The sequence below is a fragment of the Hemicordylus capensis genome, chromosome 5 (assembly GCF_027244095.1).
Source record: "Hemicordylus capensis ecotype Gifberg chromosome 5, rHemCap1.1.pri, whole genome shotgun sequence".
NCBI lineage: Eukaryota > Metazoa > Chordata > Lepidosauria > Squamata > Cordylidae > Hemicordylus > Hemicordylus capensis.
The window spans coordinates 25,700,585-25,723,611 of record NC_069661.1 but is presented as its reverse complement, the minus strand read 5'-3'; the positions used below and the strand labels follow the sequence as shown (position 1 = coordinate 25,723,611).

The following is a 23,027-nucleotide window of genomic DNA, read 5'->3' as shown; positions in this document are numbered from 1 at the left end:
AAAAGGAAATCGTGTGGAAAGAGATCAAGTCTGACTTTGAGGTTGAGAAAAATCCTGTATTTCATCATATGGATGAACTGCATTATATTGGCACAGCTCAAGCAAAACATTCTATTCCCAGTAACATTTCTTTCACTTCAATACTTCCGGTTATATCTATCTATCTATCTATCTATCTATCTATCTATCTATCTATCTATCTATCTATCTATCCCATAGAACAAGGAAGACTCTTTATAGCTTGAGGAACTTTGATGGACTTTGAGAAACACCACATATTTTAGGTATACACATAAAGAATGTAGCCCCCTTCTCATGTTCTACTCTCCATGTTCACTGGATGTCGGGGAGGGGTAGGACAATAGAACTCTACCTTGCTCCTGATGCTCTTGTATCCATGTGGCCACATGTTTGGCATTCTTGAGAAAAGGACTGTTTTTGTGTAGAACACAGATATAACATGGAGGGGTTCGAGCACTTTTCTTATGAAGAAAAGCTGCAGTGCTTTGGGCTGTTGAGTTTAGGAAAAAGGCAACTAAAGGGAGACATGATAAAGGTTTTTAAAAGTATGCATGGTGTGAAGAGAGTGAGTACAGAGATGTTGACTCTGTCGCCAACAACAATAGGACCAGGTGTCATTCAGTAAAGCTGACGGGCAGGAAATTTAGCACACCCACACACGAGTGAATAAGTAGTTCATGGAATTTGTTGCCACAGGATATGGTGATGACCACTAGCTTCCATGGCTTTAAAAGGGGATTAGACAAATTCATGGTGAACATGTCTATCAGTGGCTACTAGTCTTGATGGCTATTGGCTAACTCCATCTTCAGAGGCAATATGCCCCTGAATACCAGAAGGAGGGGAGCAAGGACATGCCTTCATCTCCTGGCTGTGGGCATCTGGTTGGGCCTCTGTAGAAAAGAGGATGCTGGACTTCATAGGCTTTGGGCAGCAGCACTTTTCTTATGTTCAGGTGGAAACCCTGATCTCCCAGCTGTGGAACATGTGGACAAAAGCCCCTTTCTCAAGAAGACCAAATGTGTGGTCAGCATCAGGACCAGGAAAAGTGGATGTGATCCTGCCAGGAGTGGGTTTCCCATGAGGCCGGATGAGGCAAATGCTTCAGGAAGTGAGTGTGCCATGGGGCTGCAAGTGTGGGTACTCACCCCACTTCCTGCCATAGGTGTAAGTTCACCTTCCTGCTGCTGCCACCCCCTTTCCCCCCACCACACCTACCCATGTGTGAAGTAGATACCTGGCTGGAAGCAGCTGACATGTGAGCGAATAAGCCAAAAGAGAGAATAGCTGCCTCCCAGGCTCATCAAGCATACCTGGCCGAGGTGGTGAAAGGAGCCTGCTTGCAAACTTTGGAAGGGTGGGGCAGAAAAGAGGAAGAGAAAAAAAGAACCTCAAGAGCAGAAGGTGGGGAGTTCTCTAGAGCACCAGAGGTGAGTTGCCAGTTGGTGCAGAGAGAGGCCTAAAGCAGAGGAGGCAGCAGAAAAGACACAGACCTGGAAGTTCACAGGAGGTAGAGGAGCCCGCCTGACTCCCTGGGGAAAGCAGATGGTGTCCACTGTGGCATAACAGGGACCCTGCAAGATGATTACATCAAGAAGAAGGGGGTAAGCACTACATCCCTGGGTGAAGAAGACACAGGGCGTAGAACCCCTCCAAAGGACTGCACCAGAAAAGAAGCAAGGACACATGGGAGAGGGGAAACGAGTTGTTTCTCAATAAACTAGTCATTGCTGGTGAAACACTTCTGTTGCTGTCTCTCCATTCAAGCTCAGTCACTTCTTAGTCCTTATGATGTGGACTCCCCCCCCCCCGCATTTGGGGAGATGAGAATATCACACCCTGTCACTGGCCCCATCCCCACTGTGGACTAGGCGCTGCTCACTTCTCTTCATCCTGCTGGCCTCAGCTGCTGGGGCATGTAGATATGGATGGCTGTTTTTAAACAGTGCAAGGCAGTGGGGGACATGCATGGTTCCAGCAGTGCTGGCTGGTCTCTCTTTTGCTGCACTAACACTAGCGTGTGCTCTCTCTTTCTCCTGTCTCCTTTCCTATCTCTTCCCTCCAGCATCAAACGTGACCAGAGACAGTGGAGAGAAGCTTGATGCTCAGAAGAGAGAGACAGAAAGAGAATGGCCTGGTGCCAGCAGCTCCTCTTCTTTATAATGGCAATTCAGTGGTGAAGGGAGGAGCCAGCGCCAGCGCGCTCTCTCCTTCTGTGTCTCCCCTGCAAGTGATAAGCTAGCTCCATATATTCCAGGATTGTCAGCTTTGATACACCAGTCATGTTTCTGGGAATAGGAAGACTTGTCTTCCTTCAATGGGTGATCAACATCATCAAAGCCGTTGTGACATCAAATCACAATTAATTTGATATCTGAGCTGGAGATGCCCAGCAACTCCTCTTATGTGATCCGACTGGAGCAGTTTCAATCTGTGACTCCTGAGGATGTGGACAAGCTGCTTGGAGCGGTGAGGCCTACCACTTGTTCTCTTGACCCTTGTCCAACATGGCTTGTTCGATCAAGCAGGGAGGTTGTTGTAAACAGCCTGGTGGATATCATAAATGCTTCTCTGAGGGAGGGCAGGATGCCTCCTTGTCTTAAGGAGGCAATCATTAGACCTCTTCTAAAGAAGCCTTCATTAGTTCCCTCAGAGTTGAGAAATTATAGGCCTGTTTCCAACCTCCCATGGCTGGGCAAGGTAATTGAGAGGGTAGTGGCCTCTCAGCTCCAGGCGGTCTTGGAGGAAACTGATTATCTAGACCCATTTCAAACTGGTTTTCGGGCGGGCTATGGGGTGGAGACTGCCTTGGTCGGCTTGATGGATGATCTCCAATTGGCAATTGACAGAGGAAGTGTGACTCTGTTGGACCTTTTGGATCTCTCGGCGGCTTTCGATACTATCAACCATAGTATCCTTCTGGAATGTCTGAGGGTGTTGAGGGTGGGAAGCACTGTTTTACAGTGGTTCTGCTCCTACCTCTCAGATAGATTCCAGATGGTGTCAATTGGAGACTGCTGCTCTTCAAAATCTGATCTTAAGTATGGTGTCCCTCAAGGCTCCGTACTTTCTCCAATGCTTTTTAACATCTACATGAAACCGCTTGGAGAGATGATCAGGGGATTTGGAGTTGGGTATTACCAGTATGCTGACGACACCCAGATCTACTTCTCCATGTCAACTTCTTCAGGAGCTGGCATACCTTCCCTAAATGCCTGTCTGGAAGCAGTAATGGGCTGGATGAGGGAGAATAAACTGAAGCTGAATCCACATAAGACGGAGGTACTTATTGTGCGGGGTCAGAACTCTAGAGACGATTTTGATCTGCCTGTTCTAGAAGGGGTCACACTTCCCCAAAAGGAACAGGCCCGCAGTCTGGGAGTACTTCTGGATTCACACCTCTCCCTGGTTTCTCAGGTTGAGGCGGTGGTCAGGGGTGCTTTCTATCAGCTCCGGCTGATATGCCAGCTGCGCCCGTTTCTCGAGATCAATGACCTCAAAACTGTGGTACATCTGCTGGTAACCTCCAGACTTGACTTTTGTAATGCGCTCTACATGGGGCTGCCTTTGTATGTAGTCTGGAAACTTCAGTTGGTTCAGAACAAGGCAGCCAGTTTGGTCTCTGGGTCATCTCGGAGAGACCATGTTACTCCTTTACTGATGGAGTTACACTGGCTGCCAATAGGTTTCCGGACAAAATATAAAATGCTAGTTAAAACTTACAAAGCCCTAAACGGCTTAGGCCCTGGGTACCTAAGAGAGCGTCTTCTTTGTTATGAGCCTCACTGCCCATTGAGGTCATCTGAGGAGGTCTGTCTCCAGTTACCGCCAACTCGTTTGGTGGCTACACAGAAACGGGCCTTCTCGGTCGCTGCCCCAAGATTGTGGAATGCGCTCCCTGTTGAGATACGATCCTCCCCATCTCTGGCAATTTTAAAAAAACACCTGAAAACCCTTCTTTTCACCCAAGCTTTCTCAACTGTGGGGGGTTTAATTTCTAGTTCATTTTAAAATTCAAAACCCAATTTCGGGGTTTTTAATCACTGTAATTGTTGTTTTAAAATGTTTTTAAATTGTTGTTATATTGTTTTTTTAATTTGTTGTAGCTCTTTACTGTTTTAGTGCTGTGTTTTAATTGTAAACCGCCCTGAGCCATTTTGGAAGGGCGGTATACAAATCAAATCAAATCAAATCAAATCAATCAATCAATAAAGCTGACGGCACCAACTATTTATTGGGTAGGGATGTGCTTGGATGTTCTTGAGTGTAGGACGTTGTGCCTGAATTGCGGCTGAATGCAAGCATCTGTGGATCTAGGCCTATAATTCAAAAGGGTAATTCTCAGGATTCTCTGATTAAAAAAAACACCCAGAAGAAAGCTGAGAGAGAGAGGGAGAATAATTTGATGATAAGAGCTCCCTGGGAATAAACATGCTTAGACCACAAATGTACTCTATGTGTGTTCAGTGAGATATTGAAGGGAGAATGAAAGCATAAGTAAATACAATTATTTACAATACGTTTAGAACATTTTATGGAGAGCTGGATTTTTCACCTTGTCAAACAGACACATTTTCATTGATAGATCCTAGCATGGTGTTCAGTAATCCTGTTAGGGAATAAATCTGCACAGATTTATTTTGGAGAGTGGCTGGGTTTAAAAAATCACAGTGAATTTTCTTCACACAAACATTTGCTTGATATTGAAACATTTGAGGGTATTAAGGATATCCTCTATTACAAGCAAGCAACTGCATTACCACCTTTTCGTACTGCACATCAGCAGTACATAATGGGCTGGCTTGGACAATAGCTTAGAGTGGCCGACCATCATGTGTGGAGAGCCTGACACAGCAGTCCCCTTTGCACCAGCCCTGCATCCCAGTCGCCATATTTGACCATGAACAATCACAGAACTGTAGCATTGTAAACCATGTGATTCCTTAATGGGGTGGTTTGGATGTTCTGGCCCCGTGTGACTATGCAGGGCAGTGCCCTGGGGGATGAGGGTAGAGAGGAGTGCTCTTGCTTCTCCCCCATGCAGCCATTCCTAAATACCATCCACACCATCCAAAAGCCAGTTGTTCTTGGGGCTTTGCCTTACATGCTACCTACATCACTGCTAACATATCACTCAAAACCTGGACTCATCCATGAGGCATGAATGAAAGGAAGGGACCGAGGCAAGTGAAGGGTAAAGAAGAAAGTCTGTGACTGGCTTTGTATGCTGTTTCATAAAGGGAAATAGACTAACATCATCAATGAATGTGTCCATCTGGCCCAGTTAGTTTATCCTATATGTTCCCACAGATTTAATTGGTCTTTAGATGTGGGAGAGGATGCATTCTAAGGTTAAGGCATTTCCCATTTTTCCAATTCAATTTTTATTTATACATTCAGTTACCTATTTATAATTTATATATTTCATGGAAATGTCCGTTGATTTCATGAGCCATGTTACTACTTGTGATTTGGTATTCTGTTGTCCCAGCTCATTAGCTAGAATAGGGCTTCCTAACCTTGGGTCCTCAAGTCATCTAATGGCGCAGCGGGGAAATGACTTGCCTAGTGAGCAAGAGATAGCTGGTTTGAATCCCCACTAGTATGTTTCCCAGAATATGGGAATCTAAAATTGAGCGGGATCTAAAATTAACTGAGCAGACATCAGAAAATGTGTGAGCGTGTGCACATGCACACACCTTAGAGGGAACAGTGGTGTCCACACACACACACACACACACACACACACACACACACACACACACCGCCATCATAAGAACACAAGAACAGCCCTGCTGGTCCATCTAGTCCAGCATCCTGTTTCGCACAGTGGCCCACCAGATGCCACCAGAAGCCACAGGCAGGAGTTGAGGGCATGCCCTCCCTCCTGCTGTTACTCCCCTACAACTGGTTTCCCAGAATATGGGAAACACCTATATCAGGCAGCAGCGATATAGGAAGGTGCTGAAAGGCATCATCTCATACTGCACGGGAGGAGACAGTGGTAAACCCCTACTGTATTCTACCAAGAAAACCACATGGCTCTGTGGTCACCAGGAGTTGACACGGACTCAAGGGCACAACTTTACCTTTAACTTTGGGTCCTCAGGTGTTGTTGGACTACAATTCCCATCATCCCCATGCTGTGTGACCCTCAGGGTCATATTTTCAGAGGGTTCAGAGAATATCTGCTGGGGAAAGCAGAGATCAGGGGAAAAATCACACCTCCCATTCTGCACGCTCTCCGCTGTATAACTAAGAAGTTTCTTCACAGCACAGGCACTTCTTACCAATACATGGCTGCAACTTTGGTCAGCATGTCAGTCACTGCAATGTGCAACACACAAGTAAAAGAATGTGGCTTCTGATGCTGAGATAGCAAAAATGCATATCTGAAACCACCTTACGGGAGAAGAAAAACCCTTCATTACTACTCAGAACTTTTATTTTTTAATACAGACACACATGCATTCATGCACAATTTTGTTTAGTTACACTCATTGATAGCACTAATATTCAAGTTATGCCAGGTAACTAAAATCCTATAGCCCACTATTTAATAATATTTCAAATAGTTCAAAATATTGTTAAATAAAACAATTAAATATCTGCTGCAATCTCCATGTAAAGGACCACATCCTGCCATAGCAATAACCTAATAAGCCTCTTCACATGATCATCTAAGCCTGGGTTAGAGACAGATAACCCGGGGTGGAAACTTGTGTGAAGCAGGGCAAATCCCGCAAGCCCTGATAATCCCATTCTGGGTAATCCTATTACTAACCCAGGTTAGTGAAGAGTAGGAGCCCTGCTACATCGGGTTGTTGGTCATGTGTCCACTTTTCTCTGGTTTTGCAGGTTCCGGCCACTGGCTGCTATGTTTGTCAGAGAGTGCTGTAGCTAGAGGGGCTGTGATCTGTGAGTGTGCTGTTCTGCACAGCACACTCTGATTGTTGGCTCAAAATGGCTTGAATGGGCCTTGCCCCACCTCCTTCTCCCTTGCGGCCAATCATATGGTGGCTGTGATGTAATAAGGTTTTCCTACTGTTGGCAGTGTGGTGCATTGTGGGAGATCTCTCCTGATACCCAGCAGAAGACCTTCCTAGGTATGAGCTCACAACAGCAGCGATCATCTGGGTGGTGAGATAGGAGAGCTCAACAAAGGCTTTGATCTTCTGTGGTGATCAGGCAAAGGGCTCTTCCCTACCCCAAACAACCCCCAGATAATATTGTGCAAGGCCCCACTAGCTTGCATGTGGCTGAGGGAGTTCTTCTCTGCTACTAAACACATCCTAATTTTAAATCTGATAATCTTGATTTATAAGCAAAGGTCATCTGCAACCAATTTGCTCTAATATGCACTGTTTACAAAGAGCTAAACCCACACTACATTAATAGCTTGTAAAACAGGAAAGGTTTGTACAAGACAACATTTTGCAGAACACTAATTTTTAACAAAAGCCGTGAGAAAATGTGACCAAATATAGCGCTTAGTGTTCCTGAGTCTTTACAGCTTCTGGGAAGATAACATGCTCATCTTTTCACGACTGAGGACATGGCCCATTATAGTTCATTTGTGGAAATTGATGTACTTTGCAGAGTAATTTGTTCTTTAAAAATGCATGTTTGTTTTGTCATATCAGAATAATCAGCTAAGTGTCCTTACTATGCTGCCTTCTCTTTTAAAATACCTAGAAATAACTGAAGCAGGAACCATCCATTTTTAGTAAGTATTCAGTTCCGTATTTTCTTTACTTCACAAGCACACCAGAAAATTTTAAACTCATCTTGCACATACACAAACACGAAAGGCCTATTGCATTAGCTAGTCATGTAGATTTCCCAGGATCCTGTATTGCTGTAGAATCTCATACATGACACAGAGGCAAAACCGGCAATGCCCGTTTGGCTCAAATCCGAACTGGCCCGGGCTCCAGGGGGAGGCTGGCAGGGGTGGGGGGTAGCCACTGCTGCCACACACGCATACACACCCCCCCGTGGCCACAGCAAGTGGCACTTTAAAGGTACTTCCTTACTCCCTTCACGCCCACTCTACTTTTAGGGAAGCCCCCCGTCCCCCTTTACTGGTAAAGGGGAATCCTCACTGGATTTCCCTTTACCAGAAGAGTTCCGAGCCGGCTCGATTTGAACCTGGACTGGCCAAGGCCAGTCCATTTCGAACTGAGCCGGCTCGCACACCCCTAGAGGCAAACCCATTTTTGCCACATTTTGCACACTCAGGAGGGAGCTACAGCCAATCACAATTCCTTGATTTGCATTCTTGAACGCTATATGTTTGTGGACACATGCTTCTCACATTCACACTTCATTATTTGTTTGTGCCTAAACAATGTAATGGATCAAGTGGCACTCACTAGGTGCACAAATTGCATACAGTGATGTGATTCTCACACTACAAAACAACCCCGAGGTGAAAAGAGGAGAATCAGTAGTCGCTTAGAAGTCCAATTCATCATAGATTACTCTTGCACAAGATAATTAATTTCTCATGTAGTTGCTCTTCTGCAGAAACAACTCTTGTATGCACCTCCCACTCATTTGAATAGAATTTTACAAAAGCACTTCCTGGCAACATGTGCCTTCTGCCTCAACCCCATTGAGTTGGGGCATGAGGACTAGGAGTTTGACTAGATGACTTCAAGCTGGAATGTAATGCTGGTGAAGAGGAAAGAGTGTTTTACAAAAACACTTAGCCTTCAACCTGTGAGAAACTCAAACAGTCCATAAGGCAGGCCCTCAAATTTTGGCCACCAGTACCATCTTGGGGGTGAACACTCATTCTGGGTTTTGTCAATACCTATCCTGCTGGAGATGGGAAATTGGTGATGGCATTGTTGTTGCACTTAAATCTTTCTCTGTGTTATCACCCATTCTTTATCCCTACCCCCAAACAATTAGGGTAAAATTGCAGTCATTTTTATACGGAGCAAAAGGTTAGGATATGGTTAGGGTATGATTGCTCTCTCCATCGAGCAATCTTTGGTGGACTTTCCTGCCAATCTTTCCTGCCAGTTTTCACTGGCATTCCTCTCACAAGATTCATAAAATGGTATAGTTGTTTTGTATGTGTTTTAGCTTACTTTCCTTAAGGAAAGAAAGCTTATGAGATCACCCGGCATTCTGTGTGTGTCCGTGTGTCCACCAGTGTGCTCTCTAATTTTGTTCATCTGTGTGCCAAATGAGTTTGGGCAGCAGTATCAAAGCAGTGTGTGCGCTCATGCATTCAGAGTGTGGCATTCCTGATTCAACCTGAGTGGGATCTAAAATTAACTGAGCAGACATCAGAAAATGTGTGAGCGTGTGCACATGTGCACACCTTGGAGGGAACAGTGGTGTCCACACACACACACACACACACACCTGCCATCATAAGAACATAAGAACAGCCCTGCTGGCCCATCTAGTCCAGCATCCTGTTCGCACAGTGGCCCACCAGATGCCACCGGAAGCCACAGGCAGGAGTTGAGGGCATGCCCTCTCTCCTGCTGTTACTCCCCTGCAACTGGTACTCAGAGGCATCCTGCTTTGAGGCTGGAGGTGGCCCACAGCCCTCCGACTAGTAGCCGTTGATAGACCTCTCCTCCATGAAGTTATCCAAACTATTCTTAAAGCCATCCAGGTTATTGGCTGTCACCGCATCTTGTGGCAGAGAATTCCACAAGTTGATTATGCATTGTGTGAAAAACTACTTCCATTTGTTGGTCCTAGATTTCCTAGCAATCAATTTCCCTGGTTCTAGTGTTATGGGAGAGGGAGAAGAATTTCTCTCTATCCACTTTCTCCACACCATGCATGATTTTATAGACCTCTATCATGTCTCCCCGCAGTCATCTTTCTTCTAAACTAAAAAGCCCCAGGTGTTGTAGTCTTTCCTCATAAGAAAGGTGCTCTAGGCCCCTGATCATCTTGGTTGCCCAATGGCTGGACCAATATGAATGGCTAGACCAATATGAACCAAATTGGGTACAGTTGTAAGGACACAAAGTGACACCTCAGTGGTGTAGTCTGTGATGATGTTATCCACCCCGATCCAAGATGATGTACGTAAACATTTGAATCACTAGTGGGCTAACTTGGGAACATGTAAACATTTTGGGAACATGTAAACAAGTTAGTGGGCTAACTTGGGAAGATGTAAACATTTGAAGCACTAGTGGGCTAACTTGGGAACAGCCTAACTGATTTTAACCAAATTTGCTACAGCTGTAGGGACACATGGGGACACCTCAATGGTGTGGTTTGTGATGATGTCATCCACCCTGATTCAAGATGTGGAAACATTTGATGTGGAAACATTTGAGGCGCAAGTGGGCTAACTTGTGAAATGCCTAACCGATTTGAACCAAATTTGTTAAAAGTATAGGGACACAAAGGAACAACTCAAGGGTGTATTTTATAATGATGCCATCCACCCCAATTCAAGATGGCAGATGCATGAATGTTTGAGGCACAAGTGGGCTATCTGATTTGAATCAAATTTGATACAGGTGTAGGACAGATAGGGACAGCTCAATGGTGTAGTTTGTGATGATGTCATCCACACCAATTCACCACATGCAGATGGTAGACGTGTGAATGTTTAAGGCTGAAGTGGGCTAACTTGTGAGGTAATTATCAGTTAAGTTTATAGTGAAAGGGGGCATATTAGTTCTTACCAGAACAACTTTTATTTATTTATTTATCTTGATGTAATCATCATCATCATCATCCATTTTGGGAACTTTTGTTGGGAAACGGTATATAAATATTAGTTATATTTGTATTTCTAGGCCAGATGGATGATACCAAGGTCTACATGCAACAATGATTGATCCAACAGAGATGCAACACAGCTGAATTGGGAGGACGTCTGGACAGCCAATGGGTGGCTGTTAATAAAGCTCTGAATTGCCCAACCTGTCCATTTTCTACTTATGTATCACTGGAGAAATATCCCCTTAGGCCTGCACTTCCCACATTGCCGCTAATTGCTAAACTACTGTTCTAATTCCAGGACACAGTCTAATTCAGATCTTAATGGCCTAGTGGCTGTCTAATTTCCTCAGAGTTTTGCTTGGATTTAGGGGAAAGGTATACATTCTTCTACATAAATATCAGCATATTTTTAGAGCTAGATTCCACCACCCCGCATCGCAGTAAACTGCACAATGTGAAATGGAGGAAAAAGGAATGAAAGCAGAGGAGGAAACCCTATATAGCTGCAAAGAGAGAGAAAAAATAGCTAACCAGGAGCAAGAGATGATATATAAATATTCACATGTAAACAACATCTCCCAGTGAGGCCTCCAGGGAATGGCAGTGCCATTCCTTTCAGAGTTGCTTGGCATCCAGCAATTCTTATTCCAATAAGGCATACAAGCCTTAGGAACATTAATCATGCTCTGAGTGAAATCTTCTCTCCTATTAGGTATGCACTGCCTTCCACATTAAATGTTCCGTGGGCTAGCCTAAGGATCTCGGTGAGCAGGTTGCTCTGATTACTTGATCTCAGCAAGCCTCATTATGGATGTACATTTGGGGAGGTGTTCCATAGCAGTACTCTGTAAACTCTGGACTCCCACTTGAAATGCCATCCTTCAAGTTAAGTAAGGCTTCTTGTTAAGATGGTTTCATTTTTGTGCTTGGCTGTTGATTAATGATGGGGCAAGTGTATCTGTTTCTACACCTCATTTTCAGGTGCCCAACATTGTAAAGCTTGATTGCTTTTTCCGTTCAGCTGAAGAATCTGAAGAGGGGAGAAGATAAAAACCAGCAAGCATGACAACTATTACCCTGCTGTGGATTAACTAAACTGTACAAACATTTTAATAGGAAGATTATTTCTCTGAATTGAGGATATGATTATGCAAATACTAGTTGTAGAAAGCCTGGGGTGCACAGAATCTATTTATTATTATATTTTCCTAGGAATTTAAGCTATTATGATTTGTCCTACAGTAATTGTTGAGCTAATTCCTACATTTGTCTGTCTTTCAAGGAATGAATGTATGAGCAACCTGCATTGCCTGAGATTCAGTTTGCTGGGGGAGTTGCTTCCAGCAAATGAGAATTTCACTAGCTGGCACCCTTACTAACAAAGCACCCATGCAATGGGAGAAGCACCTGTCTTCTGAAATGTTCAACTTGGCCCCAATGCTAGCTCAGCAGTGGGAGCAAATTTCAACCTCCCCTTCCTCAGGAAGTGCTCTGTGCCAACCAAAAATATGTCCCAGAGAATTGCACAAACCTCAGGGACATATTTCAGGGTGACATAGAAGGCTTCCTGCGGACGGGGAGGTCACTGAATGCATGCACGCATGCACCAGCACAATGGAATTCTTCCAAAGCACTGGTACCACACCACGGCTTCTCCCATTGCATAATGACTTTGTTAGTCAGAATGTCAGTCACTTTTATGGTTTTTGGAGCTGCAGCAGAACAAAATGGAACATTTCTGCACAGTTTGTTCAAATACATATGAGTGATTTTTCTTAGGACACTGCTTCTTCTCTAGAACCATAGTGTCCAAAGTGTGGTTTGGCATCTTTAAGGAGGTCTATGCCTTTGCTAGTGGAGGCATAGATTCCTCTTTAATTGTCCTGAAAGCCACTTTTTATTTGAGTCTGGACGAATTGTCATCACATGTTGCTTAAACTCTGATTTCAAGATAATTTGGGGAATCATGCCCAGAAGAAATTATCAGCTCCTAATTCTCATTCTGAGATAAGAAATTAAATGGAAAGCACTACTGGAAAAAACATGCAGTGCTTACCTTTCAAACAGAACATTCTCCTTTCAGTAAAAGGAATGGAGAAATATTTCACTGAAACACTATAAGAAATCTTTCCAAATCTTCTTGTGGAAAATTAATAGTGACAAGCTAAATGTGATTGTATTAACTTTCCTTTTTGCTTTGAAGGTTTTTGCAGATGGCAGAGGCCAGAGAGAAGGCTAAAGCACAATTTGAAAATCAAATTCCTTTGAAGTAGCATGCTCGCAACGCTGTATTTGATATTCATTTGGAATATTAATAATCCCCTGAGACTAGTTTGTATTGAACGTTGCTTGGTTGCAAGCCAACAAAAATAGCATGGCTCAGGACATACTGGAATGTTCCTCAAAACTGACTGGACTCCTTAACACCTGTGGAATTGTCCCCATATGGCAGTCTTAATGACTGCTCTGACCCTGCTCTGTCTGTGGTCTGACACACAGACCCACACACATACCACACACACACACACACACACACACACACCTCTATGACAAAAGGTGATACAAAAGACTGGGAAATAATTATCCTCAGAGGTGCCTTTCCTACTGGACTTCAGGGTAGAGGTCTGGGTGGCAGCAGCCTCAGCTGTCTCTGCCCCCACCCCCATCATACAAGACTCAGTCATGCTGCCACCTCTCTGGCACTGCCAGCCTGCAAGAATTTCCTAGCCCCGTGCCAATAGCTACGACTGCTGCTCTCTCCTTCCCAAGGCAGTGCAGCCAGGTGGGATGGCTGCAGCCCAGCCCCAGTGCGGCCACTCTCCTGCTGTCGCGGCTGGGAGGTCCCAATGCTGGGAATCACCTCCCTGAGCACCAGCCACTATGGGCTCCAGGATGTCCCCTCTGTGCTTGGCGCAGGCCCATCAGCAGCAGCCATCAGGAGACTAAGAGGCTCTCTCCCTTTGCTGCTGGTGCATACTGAGGCTGCTGCTCCCACCTCCCACCAAGCGATCAGCTGTTCAGTGGGTGGGGCTTGCAGAGGCCTCTCTTGTGCCTGCCTCCATGAAGCTCTCTAGCATAGGAGAGCTCTCATGCCTGCTGCAGGAGTGCAGAGAAGGAAGGAGGCAGAGCAGCCAGTGCTGGCTACAGATACCAGAGCACTGTGTATGCCCTCTCCCCTGCCTACCACTGCCTCTTTAGTGTGAGAAGCTTGTGCCTGCTTCATCCTCAGTGGAAGGTATGGGGCTTGTGTGAGTTACCCCCCCCTTCTATATTTCCATATTGTTTTGGTATAGAGTTTTGATATCAGGCACAGATGTAGGGCAGGGTGGGGGGACTCCATATATTTAATTTGAAGCAAATCAGTAAATGTGATGAATTTTAATATTTTTTTTGAAAATTAAACTTTTAAAAGTCCTATAAGTGGCTTGTTTCATGGCAGAAAATTATAAAAACATCTGGAACTGGAAAACCTTGGGAAAGAGGTGGCAAAGGGGAGAGATGATCGGGGTGTATAAAACTGTGCATGGAGTGGAAAGAGTGGACAGAGAGAAATTTTTCTCCAGCTCTCATAACACTAGAACCAGGGGTCACCCCACGAAACTGAAGGTCGAGAAATTTAGGACCGACAACAGGAAGTACTTTTTCACACAGCACATAATTAATCTATGGAATTCTTTACCATAGGATGTGGTGATGACCAACAGCTTGGATGGCTTTAAAAGGGGCTTAGACAAATTCTTGGAGGGCAGGTCTATCAATGGCTACTAGTCTGGTGGCTGTGGGGCATCTCCAGCCTCAGAGGCATGATACCTCTCAATTCCAGTTGCAAGGGAGCAACAGCAGGAGAGAGGGCATACAGATACCTTTTGCCTTTCAGCTCCCCAGAGGCATCTGGTGGACCACTGTGTGAAACACGATGCTGGACTAGATACACCTTGGGCCTGATCCAACAGGGCTGTTCTTATATTCTTATGAAGCCCCTCTCCTCCCTTGGACCATCATTCCACAACCATGTGGAGCAACCTGCCCTTTGCATTCATAAAAAGGGGTAAAGTACTCCACTTTTCTGCCCAATCCTTTAGATATCCTGGAACAGCTTGGCCTAGGGCTTTGATATTGGGCACAGATGTAGGGCAGGACGAGACAGTTCTGTATATATAATCTGAAGCAGATCAGTCAATTCATTGATTTTTAATAAATTGTGGATGTTTTTGAAACCTTTTAACAGTGGGAATTGTGCGCTCAAAAAGTTTGTGTGATGCTTATTTAGTAAGTGGGGCCATAAGTCCACTAGGTCCAGGCTCCAAAATTACCTAGTTGCACCTCTGATTGCCCTGGGGATCTTTTGGATGGTGATTGAGAGGAGGTCATCTTGGTCTGAAGGCACATTATAAGATTCTTTTGCTGAAATTACGTCAAGTTTATTCCTGCATAGTATCTAGATAGGAATGTCAGGATCTGTAGGGTGGAGTGACCCATTTTGTCTTCCCTTTCTCCCACCTAGCAATCCCCGAGGTCACAGTAATAGAGGGGAGGGGTTGCTCATAACTCCCTTCTTCCTTCTCATTAAAGGCAACTTCCTTTGGGCTGCTCCTTGGAGTCAGGAGCTCACCATCCTTTATCCTCCTCTTCCTCAGCCTCCCTGTCCCCACTTAAACAGCCCTTCCTTCACCCTGTGCTCCTCCCAAAGCTTGCCTCATCCCCACTCCTTATAGGACCCTCTGAAATCAATCCCTGTGTAAGCTCTGTTGGGCATGCACTATGGCTTCAATGCTGTTTCCAGCCCACTCCAACTGCTGCTTCCAGTCAGCTGGATGCTATCATGAAAGCACAGGTCCGGAAGCTACTTCAGTGGTGGGGTCATGCAAATTGCCTATGTGCATATGCAGAGATCACTGAAACGGCCTCCATGCATGCAAGGAGGCCCAACTGGGCCACCGCAGGCCCTGGCTACCCTGGGGGAGGACGGTGGGGGGGTGAGGACCTACCACTCTCATCCCACAGCCACCTCCAATGCCAATGATAGTACTTGTAAGTACTAGCTGACTCCCCTCCCACCCCCTCTAGGCTTAGGAAAGCCCCTCTGCCCCTTTACTGGTAACGGGCAATCCTCACTGGATCCCCCTTTACCAGTAGATCACCAAACCAGTTCAAACCAGTTTGACTTGGAGCACCAAACTGGTTCCGGTTCGACTGGAACCAAAACTGAACCAGCAAAACCAATTTTGTGCACATCTCTACATGTCAATATTCTAAAGTCAAGGGTGCCCTTCAAATTTAAACAAAGGGACTCATTCTAGAAATCAAAATGAGTTCCTTTTCTGTGTCCTCCCCACCGCTGCCCTTCTGCTGCATCTAAAACAACAATCCTTGCCCACTTCAAGATTAAAATAGACAATTTTGCACTCCTGGTACTTTCCCTGGTTTTCTTTGACTGCTTAAGTAGTCACAGCTTCTTATTAATCTCCACCTATCTCGGTGCTGCATTTCATTTATGGATTTTCTCTTGCATGTGTCCACCTGCTGGTTTTGTTTTACTGTAGCTAGAGTTTTTGTGTTGTGGCATTTTCCACTTTGCTCTTATTCTTTCTTTTTCTTTTTCTTGGTTTGTAGTCTAGTTATGTTTTTGCTTCCTTTTTTTCAATTCAAAATAGTTGCTGCTACTACAACATAGCATTTATTTAGCAGTAACAATGCACTATCTATGGTGCAGAAAACATGCCCACAGAGGCGTATCTAGGATGCGGCAGCCAGGGCACATGCCCTGGGTGCCACTTGAAGGGGGTGCCAGTGCCATGCTGCTTCCCACCCCCTCCCCAGTTTGTGAATTTTCTTTTTAAATTTTTTTTTTACCTGTAGCCCTTTTGGGGGGCTTCCTAAAGGCTGGGGGGGGGGGAGTCTGCAAAGTTTCCCCCTCTCCCACGGGCCTCTTAATTTACTGCCATCCTAGGCTGATTTTCGGGCCCGTTTGTGCCTGCAAACATTGGCGTGGTAGCCATATTGGAGGCTGCCAAGCATGCTAAGACATCCCTACCTCTTTTCAACAAAACTTCCTAAAGCAGTTTACATAGATATAAACAAACAAATAAAATGGCTCCCTGTCCTTCAAAGAGCCCAAGAGAATTGTATTCCTGCTTGTCTCCCTTCATCCATTTGGTGGCCTGTTTCAGTGCCAAAGCCAGACTGGAAACCATCACTTATTATGTAGCATTCTTATGGTATTTTGAGGATGTTCTACCATGATGGCTTAGTTCTCCCCAAGAAGAATGTTTGCATGATGCTCCATCACTATGTTGCGCTATTGCTGGTACAATTAAGATACTGGCTGACACACTGTGCAAGGTTCTGTCAGCCTAGCAATGGAATGTATGTGTAGTTGTGCAAAACCGCACAATTGTGCCAACACAGTTGTGTGGCAGAGGGTCACTGGATGAAGAGTTATACATCGACAAAATTTATAGTCATTTTTGTGAATTTAAAGCTTTTAAACTTGCACTGTACATTTGACTTCTGCAGGCCCAATGGTGAAGACAATAAAAACATAGCAATGGAAACTGAAAGTACCGCAATGCTATCACCTATTTTCCATCTCTAGGGGTCAACAATTCAAAATGTCAAAAATTATAAAAAGCATTCATCCTCCCCAGATGGTACACTAACCACACCAGCTGACTCATGTACTGCAAGGGGCCTAATACACATTGGGACCATGGTGAAGAGGAATAGAGGATCTTTAACCCTACTCCCTGATCCCAGTGGTCCCAGTCTAGATTGAAGCCCCCGTTCATGCTATTCACACAAGGGGGGGGGACCTCTTTCTGTCTTCACTAAAACATTTTTTTCTTGTGTAAATAGCATGTGTGTCAATCTGAATTGGGTAGCCCCTAGCCCTGCGATGGTCCCTTTGTGCTTCAATCCCCCAAGTAAGCCATTTACTACAAAGCAAACATATCAGAGCTAATGACAGATCATATCTCATTTGGCCCTTAAATCCATCATAGGCTTTACAGCATTATTGGTATGAGAAGCATGATTTTTGTAGGAAAAACCTTCATGGGCTTGGAAACCATCTCCCGTCAAGACATTACTAAAAACTTGCCTTGTATATAAACAAGTATTTCTGTTCCACACGAGTATACTTGCTAAGCTATTCTTAAGTTATTCCTCCGAGGCCATCTTCCCCTGAAGCATGGCTTTACCTTCATTATGACACCATCTTTGACTGCAAGGCATTCATGCTTCAAAACAAGTGATGGGGCTTGGACATATATATGTATATAACATGACCCAGTGAGCTGGGAATCAAGATGCAGGAATTAAGGGCTCTTGTCCCAATGGTGTCTTTAAAGCAAATCTTTCTGTGAAGGCAATCTGGAGCCTCACTGCCCCATGGAGCACTGCAGAAGTGCCTGGATGACAAGCAGCTGCACGAGGCTTCAAGAGAAACAAGATTAGCCTGGAGAAGCAGCAGCAGCAGCAGGAGACACCGAGAGTGACTGACTAGATCCATTGCCTATTAAAGGTTAAATCTCTTGTGGCTATAGTAGTTTATTTCCAATGCAGGATTGCTCTTGGATAAAGAAATAGCAGCGGCTGTTCCCTAGAGAAGTCATCTGCGTCCTGCCTTTAGAAAACCTCTCAAAAACAGGGGCAGAGATGCACAGGGCAAGGGGTAATATTTTTATGCACAGCTCCTCTCCGGCTGGTCCTTGTGCTGCGTGGCATGGTGGACCTAGAGGACAGATCTAACACTAGCTATACATGATAATGACAGGATTTAGGGCTATGCATTGTGATAGGTCTGGTAGATTTTATGGACCCAGTTTGCCCTGTATTGGAAATTGTCAGATGGACTTCCACCATGGCAGGGAGCTGGAACTGTTGGGAGGATCCCTGCTGTCATGGTGGAGCTCCACTGGAGACCCAATAGCTCTCTCAGACCTCTCTCCGCTCACTACCACTGGCTCCTCCTCCCTTCTGTGACCAGGGAGGAGAGCTGATCTTGCAGTGGTGAGCATGGATTGCCTTTTTAGCTAAGGAGGGTTCACTTTGGTTTGCATTTGAATGGGTGACTATATGTGAGAACTATCTGCTGTCAGATATTCCCCTTGGGGGATGGGGCCACAGCTCAGTGGTAGAGCAGCATGAAGAAGGTCCCAGGTTTACTCCCTGGCATCTTCATTTAGGGCTGGGAGAGACTCTTGCCTGAAACCTTGGAGAGCTGCTGCCAGTCATTGTAGACCATGTTGCTAGATGGATTAAGGGTTCAACTTAGTAAAAGGCAGCTTCCTATGTTCCTAGTTGGGGTCAGGCTATGTTGCTTCATCTTTGCTCCAGAAGGAGCATGCATATTCAAGGAGCTGCCTCCCATAGCTTGGGCTTTAAAAGGGATCAATTTGATTTGATTTAACTTCTAGGGCTGATGTGATGTGAGTGCTTATGAGAAACTGACCTTTTTTCCAGCACTGCAGCCATGACCAGAGCCAGAATTTAATGCCATGTCAGTAGACTCTCACTGGTCAGCGCCAATGCACCAACACAAAATATTGGAGATAATATTACTGATTTCCTAATCACTAGTTGTTGTCATGGGTATCACAGGTATATTTCCACCCCCCTTTGGCTTCCCTGTGTTGACTGGAATCGCTTTACTCTTGCTGAGTTACCCATAACTCAGCCTTAGGTATTAAACTAATTCATCACATATAGGAAAAGTAATATTTTACAATTAGTAAACAGAGACTAGTTTCAGATAAGTGAGTGGTGGTGTGCTGAAGATTGCATTTTGAGGGTGACTCAGGGTGATATTTGCCAGTCACCTCTGATTCACCCTGCCAATACCACACCGGCACCATCCACTGGCTTTCTACATGCTTAACTGGAGACACGTATAGTGAATCTGGACATGGTTTCAGCAATTGCACGGTTCCAAAGGGACCTTGGTGAAGATAAGAAAGAATGTGGCAAGGGGGGATTGGTGAGTGAGATGGGTGCTTAGACACTCTTCCACTCACTTATTCTTCCTGGCAACTAGGGAAAGTTTCAGGAGGTTGGGGGTGGATTAATACACCCTCTTATACATACTTTAGATAAGCTATCACTCATTTTAGAAACCAGTGTATTGGAAGTTAGCCGCATGTCAAATTCCAGTCACATTTTCTATTAAGCAAGAACACCTGGGTGTAATTTTAGCCCATCCAGAACTTTATATATCCTGTATAATTTCTTTAAGTGTTCCTAAATCGGTCTATGGTTCCATTCAGCTGAACAAGGCCAAGATTTAGCAAAGTACATAAAGATGCACTTCAAATGAAGAACATGATTAGATAAAACTGAATTCAGTGCTTTCACCTGTGGTACAGCCTTTTTCTATCGTACTGAAAAGTGGATATGGATCCACGTTTCAGAAAGAAGTGTGACATCACTTCAAGTGTGATGAAGGGTTGTTTTGTTAGTTGCTTTTTTGGTCCAGAGAGGACTCACCAGATGGCTCTGATCTGGGGAGGGGGGAAGACTGTTTTGACCTAGAAGATGATCGGAGCTGGTCTAGATCTAGGTGCCTGGATGGAAGTCCATTTTGTTGTTTCCGATGCAAACATGAATAAAGCAAAAGCTCAGCTTGCCACACAGTTGCGTTTTCATCTGGCCCTTTGGCAGCTCTGGAACTTTGGACAGTGAGGCCAAAGTTGTTGAACAAACCAAGAAAATGGGCCTATCAGACTTCTGTTTATGTGGCCTTTTCCAGCATCCAAAACTAGCTTTTCCTTGGTGTTAAGCTTTGAGTATAAAGGAATCAAGTAATGCCACGTTTAGGCAGCTCAGAATTAGGTGTGTGCACAAAACCGGCTGTTTCGGTTCCGTTTGAGTTTGACCCAGATCCGAACTGGACCGGGCCAGTTTGGTTCTGCACCCCCTCGAACACCCCTGCCTCATTCAGTTGGAGAGGTCGTGATCTTTTTTTTTTTTTTTTAAGAATATTTTGTACTCCCTCCAGGGGCTTCTCTGAGGCTGTGGGGGCCCTCTATTATGTGGCAAATCACCCTGTTCGGGCAGTCTTCAGCCCATTCTGGACCTCACCCCCATCGTGATGGCCATTTTGGAGGCCACTGCAGTGAATTGAAATGCAGTTAAAACAAACAAGCCAACAACAAACTTTGGCTACAAAGTTCGGTTTGTTGGACCAAACAGAATCTCAGAAATGAATTTGTGAAGCACATGTGAATTTGTGAAACCGAGAAGGATGAAGTTCAACCAAGCTTCCCCACTGCATCTGAATATGCTTATGCATGCCTGGATTGTGTCCAAGGCCATTTAAGCCATTCCAGATAGTTCAAAGGCCATTGTTGTCCAGAAGACACCATGAGCCCATAGGTAAAATGATAAGGCTAAGAAATAGGAGACTGGCAATTTTGTGAACAGCTGGCAGTTTTTCTCCTCATGTTAGGCAGGTTGCCTTCCCTTCAACATTTGTCAACTGAAATTACGTTACAGTTGTTTTATGTTATGATGGTGGAAAAGAAGGCACGCAACTGAAACAGTGGCATGCTGAAAAAAATAACTTTGATAGCTGCATTCCTTTACCACCTAGATTAGGGGGTGGCCAACCTGAGGCTATCCAGCTTTGGCAGGAATCCAACTCTCATCATCTTCAGCTGCAATTTATTGCAGCTGGGAATGATGAGAGTTGGATTCTAGCAGCAGCCGGAAAGCCTAGGTTGGCCAGTCCTGACCTCGACAAGACATATTTTCCATTTAGATACAACTGAGGGGTATCTGAGGGACCGCCTGCTCCCAAGGGTTGCTGCCCACTTGACAAGGTCATCTGAGGGGGCTCTGCTCCGGGTGCCTACAATGAAGGAGGCTCGTCTGTCATGCACTCGGGACAGGGCCTTCTCTGTTGCTGCCCCCAGACTTTGGAATGCTCTCCCAGTGGCCATTCGCTCCTCAGATTCCATCACAGTTTTTAGAAAGCTTCTTAAATCTTGGCTTTTTACCCAGGCTTTTACATGACCATTTCTATGCTGCTTCTATGTGTTTTTACTCTTGTGTCTATGTGTTTTTATGCTTGTATTTTATAGTTTTTAAATTAGATTTGTTTTATATTTTTAGCTTAATATTTTAATTGTCATTTTTATTGTATGTTTTTAACTTTTGTAAACCGCCTTGGGGTTGTTTTTAATGAAAGGCGGTATAGAAATTCAACAATAAATAAAATAAAATAAAACTGACCTATACCACTGGTTTTCAGTGTGATGCTCAAGCTTTTCACTCCTAGATTTTCAACTCTGAGTCAGCATACTGAAACCAGAACCACCACCAGCTCAAATAAACCAAATAACATGATAATCTAGTAGACAAATAAGTAATCTTGGAACTTTTGCTCCAATATCATGTACAAATGAGTTAGACAGCAAAATCTATGCTGTGCTGTACATGCCTTGCAGCAAAACATTATTTTTTCATTCATTCATTCATTCATTTAAGAGATTTAATATACTGCCCAATCCACAGACTCAGGGCAGTGTACAAGCAAGAACAGCATCTGAGATTTAAGTTGGGTGGGTGGGTGAGGAAATCAATAAACAACAACAACAAAAACAACAAAAACAATTAAAGGGCAAATGCCTGATGGAAAAGAAATGTCTTCAATAAGGTTTTGAAGGCTGAAAGGGAGGAGGCAGACCAAATCTGGGGGAAAGAAAATTCCAAAGCGAAGGGGGAGCAACAGAGAAAGCCCTTCCATGGGCCCTGGTACTATTAACCTCTCTGAGTCTAGGGACTGAAAGAAGGGCAACCTGAAAAGATCTCACAGGACGGGACAGGACTAGGTGTTGCAGACCCACCTGTGCCACTGCAGGGCTCCAATACACAAAGCAACAGTGCTACACAAGTAGGAAGTACGGGAACTGCTGACTTATTGTGCAACTTCCACTACAGACTAGGGATGTGTGAACAGGTTTGATGTTGAGCCAGTTCAACATAGAACCGGTTCGGTTCAACAGCTCAGGGTCAAACTGAACCACACCCTGTTTGGTCCAACCCAGGACCGAGACACACACATCCAGCCATTTGAGGTGGGGTGGGGTTCGTGAACATTTAATTTTTTTTCACTTACTCCCTCTGTGGGGCTTCTCTGAGGCTGCAAAGATGTGTGTGTCCTGCAGAGTTTCCCCCTCCCCCTGCCAGCTTCCAGTATGCAGTAGGTTCAGGCATTCTTTAGCCCTTTCTGGGCCTTTCCCCCCACGCGGTGGCCATTTCGGAGGCCTCTGCATATTCCCAGTGAGCCTCTG

At 44.8% G+C, this 23,027-nt stretch overlaps 1 protein-coding gene and 1 long non-coding RNA gene across 9 annotated transcripts in view; one reads left to right on the top strand and one right to left on the bottom strand.

The window, feature by feature from the left end:
- Positions 1–23,027, bottom strand: part of GRID2 (glutamate ionotropic receptor delta type subunit 2) — a 1,329,997-nt gene that overhangs the window by 648,966 nt on the left and 658,004 nt on the right. The gene's annotated exons all lie outside the window — the stretch shown is intronic.
- On the top strand, positions 6,989–10,934 carry LOC128326589 (uncharacterized). The gene is made up of 3 exons (XR_008308124.1): positions 6,989–7,127; positions 7,717–7,747; positions 10,812–10,934. It is a non-coding gene; the product is annotated as an uncharacterized LOC128326589 (long non-coding RNA).